We start from the raw sequence: 15,000 nt of genomic DNA on the forward strand, positions 1-15,000 counted from the left end.
ACCAAGCACCCAAATGGATGACATAGGAAGAACATCCTTAGTACAAAAAGACAAGAGTAAGGGAAATATAGCCAGTAACTACAGGCCTATCACCTGCCTACCAATAATGTGGAAGTTACTAACAGGTATCATCAGTGAAAGGCTATACAACTAACTAGAGGAGACAAACACCATCCCCCACCAACAGAAAGGCTGCAGAAGGAAGTGTAGGGGCACAAAAGATCAGCTCCTGATAGACAAAATGGTAATGAAGAACAGTACGAGAGGAAAACCAAACCTAAGCATGGCATGGATAGACTATAAGAAAGCCTTCGACATGATACCATGGTTAATAGAATGCCTGAAAATATATGGGGCAGAGGAAAATACCATCAGCTTCCTCAAAAATACAATGCGCAACTGGAATACAATACTTACAAGCTCTGGAATAAGACTAACAGAGATTAATATCAGGAGAGGGATCTTCCAGGGCGACTCACGTCCCCACTACTCTTCGTAGTAGCCATATTCCCATGACAAAACGTACTACAGAAGATGGATGCCGGGTACCAACTCAAGAAAAGAGGCAACAAATCAACCATCTGATGTTCATGGACTACATCAAGCTGTATGGTAAGAGCATCAAGGAAATAGATACCCTAATCCAGACTGTAAGGATTGTATCTGGGGACATCAGGATGGAGTTTGGAATAGAAAAATGCGCCTTAGTCAACATACAAAAGGCAAAGTAACGAGAACTGAAGGATAAAGCTACCAGATGGAGCAACACAAAACACATAGATGAGACAGGATACAAATACCTGGGAAATAATGGAAGGAAGATATAAAAACACCAAGAGATGAAGGACACGATCAGGAAAGAATATATGCAGAGACTCAAGGCGATACTCAAGTCAAACCTCAACGCCTGAAATATGATAAAAGCCATAAACACATGGGCAGGGCCAGTAATCAGATACAGCGAAGGCAGAAAGTGGAATGGACGAAGGCAGAACTCCGCAGCATAGATCAGGGGGAAAAACAGGAAAACAAATGACAATACACAAAGCACTACACCCAGGAGCAAATACGGACAGACTATACATAACACGAAAGGAAGGAGGGAGAGGACTACTAAGTATAGAGGACTGCGTCAACATCGAAAACAGAGCACTGGGGCAATATCTGAAAACCAGTGAAGACGAGAGGCTAAAGAGTGCATGGGAAGAAGGACTAATAAAAGTAGACGAAGACCCAGAAATATACAGAGACATGAGAAAGACAGAAAGAACAGAGGACTGGCACAACAAACCAATGCACGGACAATACATGAGACAGACTAAAGAACTAGCCGCGATGACAATTGGCAATGGCTACAGAGGGGAGAGCTAAAGAAGGAAACTGAAGGAATGTAACAGCGGCACAAGATCAGGCCCTAAGAACAAGATATGTTCAAAGTACGATAGACGGAAATAACATCTCTCCCATATGTAGGAAGTGCAATACGAAAAATGAAACCATAAACCACATAGCAAGTGAATGCCCGGCACTTGCACAGAACCAGTACAAAAAGAGGCATGATTCAGTGGCAAAAGCCCTCCACTGGAGCCTGTGCAAGAAACATCAGCTACCTTGCAGTAATAAGTGGTACGAGCACCAACCTGAAGGAGTGATAGAAAACGATCAGGCAAAGATCCTCTGGGACTATGGTATCAGAACAGATAGGGTGATATGTGCAAACAGACCAGACGTGACATTGATTGACAAAGTCAAGAAGAAAGTATCACTCATTGATGTCGCAATACCATGGGACACCAGAGTTGAAGAGAAAGAGAGGGAAAAAATGGATAAGTATCAAGATCTGAAAATAGAAATAAGAAGGATATGGGATATGCCAGTGGAAATCGTACCCATAATCATAGGAGCACTAGGCACGATTCCCAGATCCCTGAAAAGGAATCTAGAAAAACTAGACGCTGAAGTAGCTCCAGGACTCATGCAGAAGAGTGTGATCCTAGAAACGGCACACATAGTAAGAAAAGTGATGGACTCCTAAGGAGGCAGGATGCAAGCCGGAACCCCACACTATAAATACCACCCAGTCGAATTGGAGGACTGTGATAGAGCAAAAAAAAAAAAAAAAAAATAATAATAATAATAATAATAATAATAATCAGACTCAAAAGTATTTCTGACCAACGAAAAAATTAATAAGTCTTAAATTCCACATTCCCAAAGTTCAAATCGACCAAGTGATTAGTATCTCTCACATGCCTTTAGATTTAATGAAAAATAAAATGGCCTTCAATGTCATGTCAAAAAAATAAAATAAAAAAGATGCCTTTAAATTTCATGTAAGATAATAAAATAATTTTTTAAAAATTTATTCTCTTGCTCTGAGAAAAGCGTCCATCTTTCAGCATCGGAAATCAAGCGATCTGAAGCACGACATATTCTAATTATCGTTCCTGATTCGTCGAGACCCTGAATCTCACAGAACGACTTTGACACCGTGACCCGGGGGGTGAAATCACTTTTGGATTCCATTATTCAAACCTGACTTGCCCCGGACGTTTAAATAGACGACTTTAATTACCAATTACCGGACGACGATTTCAAAGGTGATATTTCCTTTCGTGTTTTATAAAGACTCGTCATCAATTCGCCTGTCTGGTTAACCTACTTCGCCATTACCTTAGGAATTCAGAGCGGCCTTTCCCGATACTTATCGGACGACGAGCTAATGAGGCCTCGTCCTGAATGCAAAAGGTTATCCTTGAAATATTTCCTTTCCAAGTTTCTCCACCGAGTTTATCTGGAGCGTCCGATGCAATGAAAGGAGAGAGGTAAAAGCTCTCTCTCTCTTTTTTTTTTTTTTTTTTTTTTTTAGTGTTTTTACGTTGCACGGAACCGGTGGTTATTCAGCAACGGGACCGACGGCTTTACATGACTTCCGAACCACGTCGATAGCGAACTTCTATCACCAGAAATACACATCTCTCACACCTCAGTGGAATTTCCTTAACCATTACGAGCAGGAAATCCAAGTTTCGGAGAATGAAAAAACTCTTAGTAAATCTTCAAGCTACAAATGAAATGAAAGGTATGATGTGTGATAATGCCAAAGTTAGCTATGAACCTGCTTCATACTCCCATCTGTCGCAACCACGAAGCCGTATTGTATAAGTTTTCAGAAGACAAAATCTAGTTTTTTTTTAAAATAAACTTTTAATTGCTTCCTTCAGCTCTATCAACAATATCCTGAGCAACATTTGTTTATCCTACTGGTCTGTTTTTAATCCTACGCTATTTTTTATCATCCTACGAAACATTGTAAATCCTATGCGCCTGTTTTTAATCCTAAACGATTTTTTATCCGTTTATCCGACGCAAGATTTTTTTAAATCTTGTGATACTTGACTGTAACTCACACCTTAAGATTTGCTTCTTACTCACGAAAGACAGGTTGACTGACTGATCTTATAAATATAAAATAAAACCGGTTTCACAACTACTGCGTAATTACCCAACTTCACTAATCAATCCATCAGGAGAATTTCCTTCGCATCTGCAGTCATTAAGGACGTGAGGTTTTGTTTTTGACACCCTCAAGCAACTTCCACCGTCATAAAAGCACTTTCGCACGTCGCTCTTATACATATATTCATTTATTCAGTACTGCGTTGTATAATTGCCACTTGGTCTAATTGGCATGAGCGCTTTTATTGGCCAAGAGTAGCTTAAACTCCGTTGTAAAGCTCAATGTATTCAACTCGACTAACATTTCAAAACAATAAAACAAACGAAAAAAAATTGAAAGTTGTTGCCATCGCTATTCATTTCGTAAGTATGGAGAGAGAGAGAGAGAGAGAGAGAGAGAGAGAGAGAGAGAGAGAGAGAGAGAGAGAGAGAATTAGATTCCAAGCAACTTTTTGTGAGAAAAAACCCACAAACTGCGAAACGTGTTTTCTTTGTAGAGAATCGGTAGTTATCGTCTTATTTATCTTATAGAATTTTTCTCGTTCAAGTTTTTGATGAATTACACGCTTGAAAGTGATTTACCAAAACCAATCATGATGGCGTTCTAGAACTTTCTCATTAGTGGTATTAATGCACGTGTATTTATACATACAAAACACATGACAACTAGATCAGAAATAGACAGAAAACAAATGAACCTACTCGAGTTTTCAAAACTCGAGATTTTATGGGACGTACCCAGATTGGGTGATAACATAACTTAGATGTTATATTTTCACCAACTTACTCCTCGATTCTCTCTAGTTATACGTATTAAGTGTCTCTACTGCCTTTAACATTTCAAGCCTGCCTTCGCCACATGTATATATTAAATAGTTCACTTTTAAAAAATTCTACTTCTTTTTTATCAAATTCACTTTCAAAATAGCACTTCAGTTAGCTCGTATATAAATGCACGGTTTGAACAACGAAGAAATGCAGTTTGCATTGAAACAACTTTATAAAAAAAAGACATGGATAACCGGGCCACCATAATAAAAAAAAATTTAAAATCAAGCCATCTTTTCTCAATACATACGCTAACAAGGCGTGATCCAACCTCCAGCTTACTAGGGGCGCGTGCCAAAATCTACGATTAAATAGAACGTTGTTTCACCAAGGACAATTAAAATAATTTTCCTATACTGTTTAGCATGCACATTATCTACTTTTTTGGCATTTTCATTCTAATAAATCAATCATAAATATCCTACCCTAAAATTTCTGTATCTTTAACTCAATGTGAAACACCTTTTTCAGGCCTTTTAAGACTCTTCCATAGACCTTTCCTATCCCCCAACCGATAACCACAGCAACAAAGTAGTTTACATGCTCGCTCCTCGAGTAAGTGAAAAATCAATAGTCAGGAAAATAAGATCGTATAGGAAAATACATACCACGAGAAACTAAGTCTCCAAAAATCTAACAGCTTTTTATTCGTTCACGTTTTCCATTAATAGATGTACTTTTCATTTGTTTTTCACTGACTCTCGTAGATAGAGATAAAAGCCACGAGGGAAAGTGAAACAGTAAGTGCTACGAGATCGTTTGACTTCACGTCCTTTACTTAGCAGGCTGCCAATTGTAAGACAATGAGTGTAAAAGGTCGTGTGAATGACTGATAGGGATTATAAAGGAAATAAGTACCTACGTAGAATCCAACACACCTGGAGAATTAGTAACCTTCCCGAACAAACCAGGGGTACAATTTAAGGTTTACAAAACGATTAAGTCCAACTGCTCAGAAACAGGGACAAGACAATTAAAGGATTATACAGGGCGACAACTGACTACATACAAATTTTTGGTAAACAATAAAAACTTTTTTTTCGCAAGGTAAACTTCTTTTAAATTTTCGTGATACAGTTATACATACTCGTACATGTACGTTTCAGAACATGAATAAAAAAAAATATGACAGGAAAACGGGACTATTCAGTTAAATATTTGCTAATAAATAAAATCCCATCTCCAAAATTCTGACAGCTTAAAAAAAAAAAAAAAAACTAGATCGCAAAACTGTCTGCATCAGCTCCCAAAATTTCAGACAAGGATCTGCAAGCAATCAAGATGGAATCTCCGTAATTGGTCACAAATACTTGACGCAATGCACTGAGGTATGCTCAGTCGATAACCCCTGATCACAGCGAGCAATTCAAGCGCACAGCTGCCTCATAAAATATGTTGATGGGTCAGACGGGTGCACCCAGCTCTCTCAGCCACGATAAAAGTAATTAAATCATAGATCCACAATCTATCAGAAGCTTCTCCATTCATAACTCTTTCTTTCAATAATTTTCTTTTTAAATCAAGAAATGGCAGACGCAGGGAAGATGACGGAGAGAAATTTGAGAATGTAGAATTTAAATGGCATATGAGGCATTAAAAAAAACATAGGGTACATCGAACAATAAATTTAAAATATTCGGCAAATTGCATGTCTCAAAAACGAGATGACAGTATTATTATTCATACTTATCATAAATAATAACCACAGACACAAGGCTCCGATCCATAAAATTAGGGTCATTACTTTTGCATTAACCAAAAAATAAACAAATAAATAAATAAATAAATAAATAAATAAATAAATAAATAAATAAATAAATAAATAAATAAATAAATAAAGTTACTTAGTACACAAGAGTAATCACAAAATTGAAGATGAACGTTAGAATTGAAAACTCAAAATCAAAATGCCTTTTTATTCAATAAATATTAAGCACAACTTTGTAGAATTCTACAGCAGATATGTACAAGGTCAATAAATAGCACATCTAAGTACACGAAACCTTTACAAAACGCAAACAACTATATAAATAAATTAGACGACTGAATTTTGTTCAATTAAAAAGAAAAAAAAAAGCAAGTCTTCTATCCTGATGGAAACCCACAACCTCACAATTTACATAAGTAAAAATAGCCTTCAAGTATAAGCAAAATACTGATGGTGAAATCGATGGAAGAAAGATATATTGGTGTTTTAATATCGAAAGAGTTCACGCAGTTGGGACTGAGAATCACCGGTGGCAGTATCCTTTACACTGAGACTACATCTTCTACTTCTGCAGCAGAAGGGGCGGCTTTAGCAGCAGAAGTAGCAGTAGCAGCAGCGGCAGCATCCTCCAGTCTAGCCTTCTCGATCTGGGCGAGGGCGTGGGGGGGAAGAGGGGGTGGGGTTGGGATGAAGTCGGACACGACGCGGTAGCCATTCTCGTCGGCTACGAAGCGGAGAGAGCGGGAGTACCGTCGGGGAAGGCGAATCTGACACGAAGGAGAAAAATGAGAATGAAAGAATGGAATAGAAGATAAAATCAAACCAAAGGCCACGCTCTGGGATCTACGAGGTCATTCAGGGCTGAAAGAGAAACTGAAGGTAAGAGGGTTGAAAGGTGCAACAGGAAGAACACCTGCTATAGTCGATTCACTTAAGGTAGATTTTTGTGCCTACGAGACGTTTGTTGGGCGGCCTCTGATTGGCTGGTACCGGGAGGTAGGCCGCTCGCTCAGTGTCTCATTATTTTCGTCTGTGGCTCAGAAAACTAGCAATATATTTATATTTCTTCAATCATCTCACACTTTGCACAAGATAGTAAAGTTCTGGTCATACCATAGGATTTGGTATTAATTGTACAACTAAGTTATCTTTTCCTGAAATCAATAAGATACAACACAAAGGAATTACAACGAGTAAAAGTGAAGAGAGATGCATTTAATTCTTTATAACTCTTTTTACTCATCAAAGGATTTAGCATCATTAACGATATCAAGATAAAATAAAACTTGTGTTTTCATACAACAAATTCACCCTGAATACGCTGGTGTTTTCAGATTTTAGATGCGTGTGATATGTAAAGAGAAAATGAAGAATATGTCTTATTATGCTGCATCCATAAATTATTCAAGTTTGCCGGTATTGCCGAGAGAATGTAATCTGCAAGATGTGTTTGTCGTCTCAGCAAGAGATTTGTGTTGCCAATTAGCGATATGAGACGTCCAGTTTCGACAATATTTACCATGTTATATCATTACATTTTTTGTAAATAAATACACAGAATTTCCATTATAACTGTCGAACATTTTCAAGCCAATATCATATAGTATGTTGGACATACCTGATTAGGAAAAAAATTATAATAATCAGATGGATGCATCTGGTATCGTTAGCTCGGATCTTGGCGGGCCGCGGGGAATTCAGTCCAGCAAAGAAATTGAACTCTGTGGACAAACTTCGCACTCTTCAACTCAGCCTAAGCTTTAATCGGGTTGTTTCAGAATATTGTTTCTAATCTTATTTAATGAATATATTTTCAAACGAAAGAGATATTATAGACTTATTTGAGTGAAATGAAATAATAATCTCAGTGAAGTAATAAACAACAAAGAATTAAGAAAGATTGACTTCCTTCAAGGCAGAGTCAAGTACGAATGCAACATGATAAGACATATTCTTCATTTTCTCTTCACATATTACACGCATCTAAAATCTGAAAACACCAGCGTATTCAGAGTGATTTTATTGTAAGAAAACATATTTTATGTTGATCGCATAAATTATTCAAAATCCGATGAATCGACTTTAGTTGCACTGTGAAATAATCGTTAGGAGAGGGTTAAGGAAAGTAGGATGGAAGAAAGCATACGAACGGAGATGCGGTAAAAGGAATGAAAGGGGGTTACAGATAGGGGCCTAAGGAACGCAGGAAAGGACCTGAAAAGTAATGCGTATAGCGCATGCGTGAAGTGTACTGAACGGCGCTACCTGCCTACGGGGGAAAAATGAATTGAAATGCAAGACAAGGCTGCGGTATGTCATTCATTACAACAATAAACAGCGAAATCACGTGACACTTACGACCAAGCTCCCTGCGATACAACGGCTCCATCGGGACCCTTGGGGACTCCTCCCTCTTCTCGTCTGATGCCGTTTACGGCTTCGAAGTTGAACCTGTAGGCCCCAGAGGCATCTGGGCCCTCCCGCGTATCGACCAGGATGGGTATGAAGGGACGGACTGGGACAACGGGCACGGTGGGCGTCGTTTTAGTCGCGATGGGCACCGGGGCTTGAGGGGCGGCGCTGATGGCGCCCACGATGGACAACGTCAGAAGAGTCTTAGACGATAAAAGAAAGAAATGGTAACCGTACTGTAATTAATACAGAGGAAGAACATGTAATTGTCCTGTATTGTAAAGAATATACAAGAATAACATGTAATTGTCCTGTATTGTAATTAATACAGAGGAAGAACATGCAATTGTTCAGCACTGTAATTAATACACAGTAAGAACAAGCAATTAGTCTGCATTGTAATTATCATAAAGGAATGATACGCATTTGTGCTTATGTATAATGTGAACAATTCTCTTGAGTAACATAATTACATATGGTGCACTCACCAACATTGTTATAATAGGTATTAGTCTATGGACTCTTTAAATAAAGTCACTGGCAACTGAAATCAGTGGAATAGTTTCTCAGAGGATGTTGTGCAATGCCCTACCACCCTAAAATACTAATTCATCTAGTATTTTACAATTTATTTATATTTTTGTTATCTATTTATCTATAATGGAATTTTTGTTTATGATAATTGATCTCCTTTTTGTGAATCCCTTATTATCTTCTCTTTCAACTGAACACCAAAATATTCTTTGGAAGCTTGAATTTCAAGTCAATGGCCCCTGTGCGATTGTAGCATATGAAGAGTTGGTTTATCTTCTGAGTATTAATAATAATAATAATAATAATACAATAATAATAATTTCCATCCACTTACCGAGAACATGACGCTAAGATAGATCAGACGAAACTGAATGATGAAATTCGACACTGGGTGGGCTTATATACGAAGTATTATCCTTCATACTGCTCGTCATCCGTCAATCATGTCTACCTCCACCTACTCCTCCTTCTCCTCCTCCTACCCCTTGTCAACTAGCACTCACGTTACCTCCAACCTTCGAGCAGACACCTCCTACCGCAAAACCCACCTCACTCCCGAGGAGTCTCTCTCTCTCTATCTCTCTCTCTCTCTCTCTCTCCTGACGGAGCATTTCAGCAAATGATAATGTCTGCCAAGTTACTATAATTTTAGTAAAGTAGCTTTTTCTTCTATTAGATTACAATTCACTGAGAGGTACCAAAATAAAAGAAAGCATAAAGGGTACAAATACCGAGGATAAAGACGAACGTGTTGTAGCAATATATTAATTTTATACTTATCATAATGAAATATTTGCTCTGTGAAAGGAAATCTTAACCACGTTCAACTCCTTACATAAAATACGAAAAAATCACACATGGACCTATTTTGTATTTCGATAGTATGCACTTTCACTCGAAAAGTGAATAGAAAAGGAATATAAAATCCAGGCAAAAGCCCAAGCGCTGGGACCTATAAAGTCATTCAGCACTAAATGAAAACTTGAAGAGTAAAGGAGGTCTGAAAGGTGTAACAAGAGGAAAACCTCAAACCAACTGCAATATGAAACAACTGTTAGGAGAGGGTGGAGAGTAAGATGGATGGAAGAGCATATGAACAGAGGTGCAGTAAAATGAATGAACGGGGTTGCAGCTTGGGGCCGAAGAAGGGACCCTGCAAAGAACTCAGGCAATGCTTACAGTGCATCGCGTGAGATGCTAACTAAGGTAGATTGTAATGATCAAATATACGTTTTCATACATAATCTCTAGTGGATGAATAAGAATCCCCATTTCCTTTCAGATGTATAACTTTGTGAACGATACTAATTCATCGACTTTCAGCTAATGAATTAGAGGTTATACTTTAACTACATCTATAAACAAGCAAAAAATTACCCGAAGTTTCTTCTGCGCAATCGAGTTTTCCGTACAACATATAACGCTGTATAAAACCATCAGCTACGACCGGTAGCGCCTCAGTTGCTTCTCAGAATGAGGTTAGAGTGAGGGGTCAGTCCCCACTCCTCTTAAAAGAAGCTACCATGGCAAAATGTAACCTTAATAAAAAATCAAAAACTAACTGAAGCTAGAGGGTTGCAATTTGGTACGTTTAATGATTGGAGGGTGGATGATCGAAATACCAATTTGCAGCCCTCTAGCCCCTGTAGTATTTTAGATCTGATGGCGGACAGAACAAATTGCGGACGGACGGACAAAACCGGCGAAATAGTACTTTTACAGAAACTACAACGGAACCCCTAAGGAATATTAAAAGAACAATGTACATCAAAACGGTAATATTTTATTTCCATTTATTGTTTAAAGGAGTAAAACCTTTTGTTGGGTCTTACGTATTCTTTGCCGACTCGTTGTTCTATTAAAAAAATGGCTTCGCAACGTACACGGTCATCGACGCCAAAAAATTACTCAACTGGTAAATGTTTTAGTTGGATGTTTCATTAAGGAGCGAATATATTCCCAAGGAGGGAAAACTCTCCAATAAAATGAGAGAGAGCAATGATGACAATAGAAGCACTGCTCTTGCTACCTTTGGGAAGGACGTATTGCGTAATCTAATGCAATTTATTACAACCTTGACTGTGCTTGCTGATTAAAACGATGAAAAATTAACGCCAGACGCATTAATTAAACTACCGATTCATTTTCCAGACCACTGGAGACGACCTTTGCAAATATGAATGACTGTGGAAGATTCGCTCAGCAAAATGGTGACTGTTGCGAAGATGAAATGGTGTAGGTTTAACAAACCCTTACAAGGTGTATGTATATTTGAGATAAAAGGAATTATTATTATTATTGAAAAGATGGAACCTATTTATATGGAACAAGCCTACAGAGGACATCAAATTGAAATTCAAGCTTCTATGGATATGCTGTTCATTAGAAAGTAGTAAGAGGAGGTGAAAGGAAATACAGAAAGGAGGAGATTTCACTTATTAAAAAAGAAAAAATATATAAAATTAACAAATAGGTAAAAAAGTATTAAAATATAAGGAGAATAGTATTAGAGTAATGTGTTGCTCTTGGCCTGAACCTCTGAAGTTCTAACTGCACGAATTTCTTGGGATAGTAAACCGATAATAAAAAAAAATAATCCTTAGGAGGCTGTCCCACAGTCCAACGGTGTGAGGACAAAGCACCTCTGGAACTGAGAAGTTCAACAGCGAGGCAGATTTACTGCATATTGGTGGTGTTTCTGTCGTTCAGCGAATCTGGTTGCTATCGGCAGATAAAGGGGATCAGGGATCAATTGCTAAAGAGATATGAGAAATAAGAGACACGCCAGTTAGGTATAAACTTCTTAAACAGCCACATGATCTACGACAACAGTCTGTCATGCATTACATAAATATATAACGATGTATCATAAAGAGACTGGACAGAAATTTATATAAGCATGAATTACAAGATACATTTATACAGTCATTAATTACAACAAAGCTTTTGAAATGATAAAATATACTTCTTATCTTGAATCGCAAGAAGCTATCGGGACTTCTTGAGAAAAACGGCTTCTAAATAAATACAGTATGTATGCACGTTCAACTGCACTGTTACCAGGGATGAAAATGGAACAGGGTGGAGAGACTATAACAAGCCGAACTGTTTCCATACGGAACGAATCATGACATTTTGTCACACGTAGATCTAGAATATTATTGTTTCTTGAGGCGGGACGTATCCCATTTTAAACTGCGTTGTATAGTTGTAACTGTGAGTTTAAAAAAGCAATTATAAATTTGAACGAACCATCAGTATTTCCGGCAACATCATCATTTATTTACTGTGTACTCGTTTTACTAATATCTTCCGCCTGTAAATTCTAATCCAAGCTGCGTCAGGATATGAGACAGAAACCTTAGTCCCAAAATCTAAGCCTACAAAAGGATGGAAGTATTCCTTGGAAACCTAAGATGAATATAAAACCTTTTAAATAACTTCGAGTAGACCTTAATTAAAACAGCTAATAGTGCTTAATTCAGTCTATATATATATATATACATATATATATATATATATATATATATATATATATATATATATATATATATTTATATATATATATATATATATATATATATATATATATATATATATATATATATATATATATATATATATATATATATAGATATATATATATACACACACACACACACACACACACACACACATATATATATATATGTGTGTGTGTGTGTGTGTGTGTGCGTGTATAGATAGATATATATATAGATATATATATATATATATATATATATATATATATATTATATATATATATATATATATATATGTATATATATATATATATAAAGATATATATAAATAAATATATTATATATATATATATATATATATATATATATATATATATATATATATATATATATATATATAGACTGAATTAAGCACTATTAGCTGGTTTGAATTAAGGTCTACTCCAAGTTATTTAAAAAGGTTTTATATTCATCTTAGGTTTTCCAGGAATACTTCCATCCTTTTGTAGGCTTAGATTTGGGACTAAGGTTTCTGGTCTCATATATATATATATATATATATATATATATATATATACTATATATATATATATATATATATATATATATATATATTATATATATATGTATGTATATATATATATAATATATATATATGTATATATATATATATATATATATATATATATATATATATATATAATATATATATATATATATATATATATATTAGTCTCTCCACTACAGTTACAGAACATTCATTCGTGGACTAGAAGAACTATTTGTCTGACTTAAATGTATAACATCAATCATCTCGTATGAGTCAAACTCATTATCATAGCTAGAAAAAAAAGTGGGAGTTTCAATATTTTTGGGGAAGGGGGACAATTTCTGGGCAGGGGAAATACTCTGGGGGGGGGGGGGAGGACGGACCTACGTGAAAGGCCTATATTGGAGGACGATGACAATGAGGAGCGATCGTGCATATAAATTAACCAGGTTCGAACGATCATTCAGTGTAGTCAGCATTTTCAACTCATCATGTACTCGGTAATCAGTTATTGCAAGAGCTCATTTTAGTTAATGGCTGCAATAGATTTTATAATGGCATCGGCAAAGTCAATTTGAATCATCAGTTTTCTTTTATCAAGTTACATTTTTGTCTTCCTACTGAAATCATACACGCAAAATGTACTACGTTAAGAAACATAACAGTGTGCATATTTTGCACATTCACTACATAACCAATGGTACATATTTGCTTACTCAATACATAAAAAATTTACATATTTTTTTTACATTCACTATATAACCAATGTACCAAAATTCACTATATAAACAATGTAGTACATATTATTTTACATTGCATAAACAATGTACATATTTTGCACATTCAATATATAAACAATTTACATATTTTTTTACATTCACTATATAACCATTTTACATAATTCACTATATAAACAATTTAGTACACATTTTTTTACATTTATTACATAAACAATGTTCATATTTTGCACATTCAATATATAAACAATTTACATACTTTTTTAACATTCGTTATATAACTAATATACAAAAATTCACTATATAAACCATGTACATATATTTTACATTTATTACATAAACAATTGTACCCATATTTTTTTTTTGCACATTAAATATATAGAAAACATTACACATTTCTTTACATTCACTATATAACCAATGTACAAATTCACTATATACACAATGTAGTACATATTTTTTACATTTACTACATGAACAATGTACTTCTTTTGCACATTCTATATTATAAACAATTTCCATATCTTTATATTACATATTTTTTAAATTCACTATAAAACCAATGTACAAAATTCACTAAATAAACAATGTACATATTTTGCACATTCAATATAAACACTTTACTTATATTTTTACATTCACTAGTATATAACCAATGCACTTATTTTGAACATTCACAATACAACTAATGTACATATTTTTTACATCCACTTCATAAATATTCGTACTTGATCAGTACACCACACCTTACGCATACATTTACGAATAAATGTATGCCCTCTATCAGAATGCTCACATTATCGCTACTTACCAAAGCCTTTTTTTATATAGATACTTCTTGTCGCTTTCATCGTGGGCGTCATCAGCGCCGCCCCTCAAGGCCTTGCGCCCATCGCTACTAAAGCGCCCACCGTGCCCATTGTCCCAGTCCGTCCTTTATACCCATCTTGGTCGATACCCGGGAGGGCCCAGACGCCTTGGGTCTGGGGCCGATACAGGTTCAACTTCGAAGCCGGAAACGACATCAGACGAAGAAGAGCAAGGAGTCCCCAAGGGTCCCGATGGAGCCGTTGTATCGCAAGGAGCTTGGTCGTAAGTGTCACGTGATTTTGCTTTTTATTATTGTAATGAATGACATACCGCAGCCTGCCTTGCATTTTTTTTCAATTCATTTTTTCCATCCCCACCGTAGGTAAGTAGCGCCCTCAGTGCTCACCTCACCCGATGCACTGTAAGCATTACTTTAAGTGCTCTCCTGCGTTCATTAGG

General features: G+C 36.2%; 2 pseudogenes; one reads left to right on the forward strand and one right to left on the reverse strand.

The window, feature by feature from the left end:
• Window positions 1-15,000, forward strand: part of LOC135197652 (pupal cuticle protein 20-like) — a 52,394-nt pseudogene that overhangs the window by 34,962 nt on the left and 2,432 nt on the right.
• LOC135197551 (cuticle protein AMP5-like) lies at window positions 6,538-9,284 on the reverse strand (annotated as a pseudogene).

Source organism: Macrobrachium nipponense, chromosome 21, assembly GCF_015104395.2.
Source record: "Macrobrachium nipponense isolate FS-2020 chromosome 21, ASM1510439v2, whole genome shotgun sequence".
Classification (NCBI taxonomy): domain Eukaryota; kingdom Metazoa; phylum Arthropoda; class Malacostraca; order Decapoda; family Palaemonidae; genus Macrobrachium; species Macrobrachium nipponense.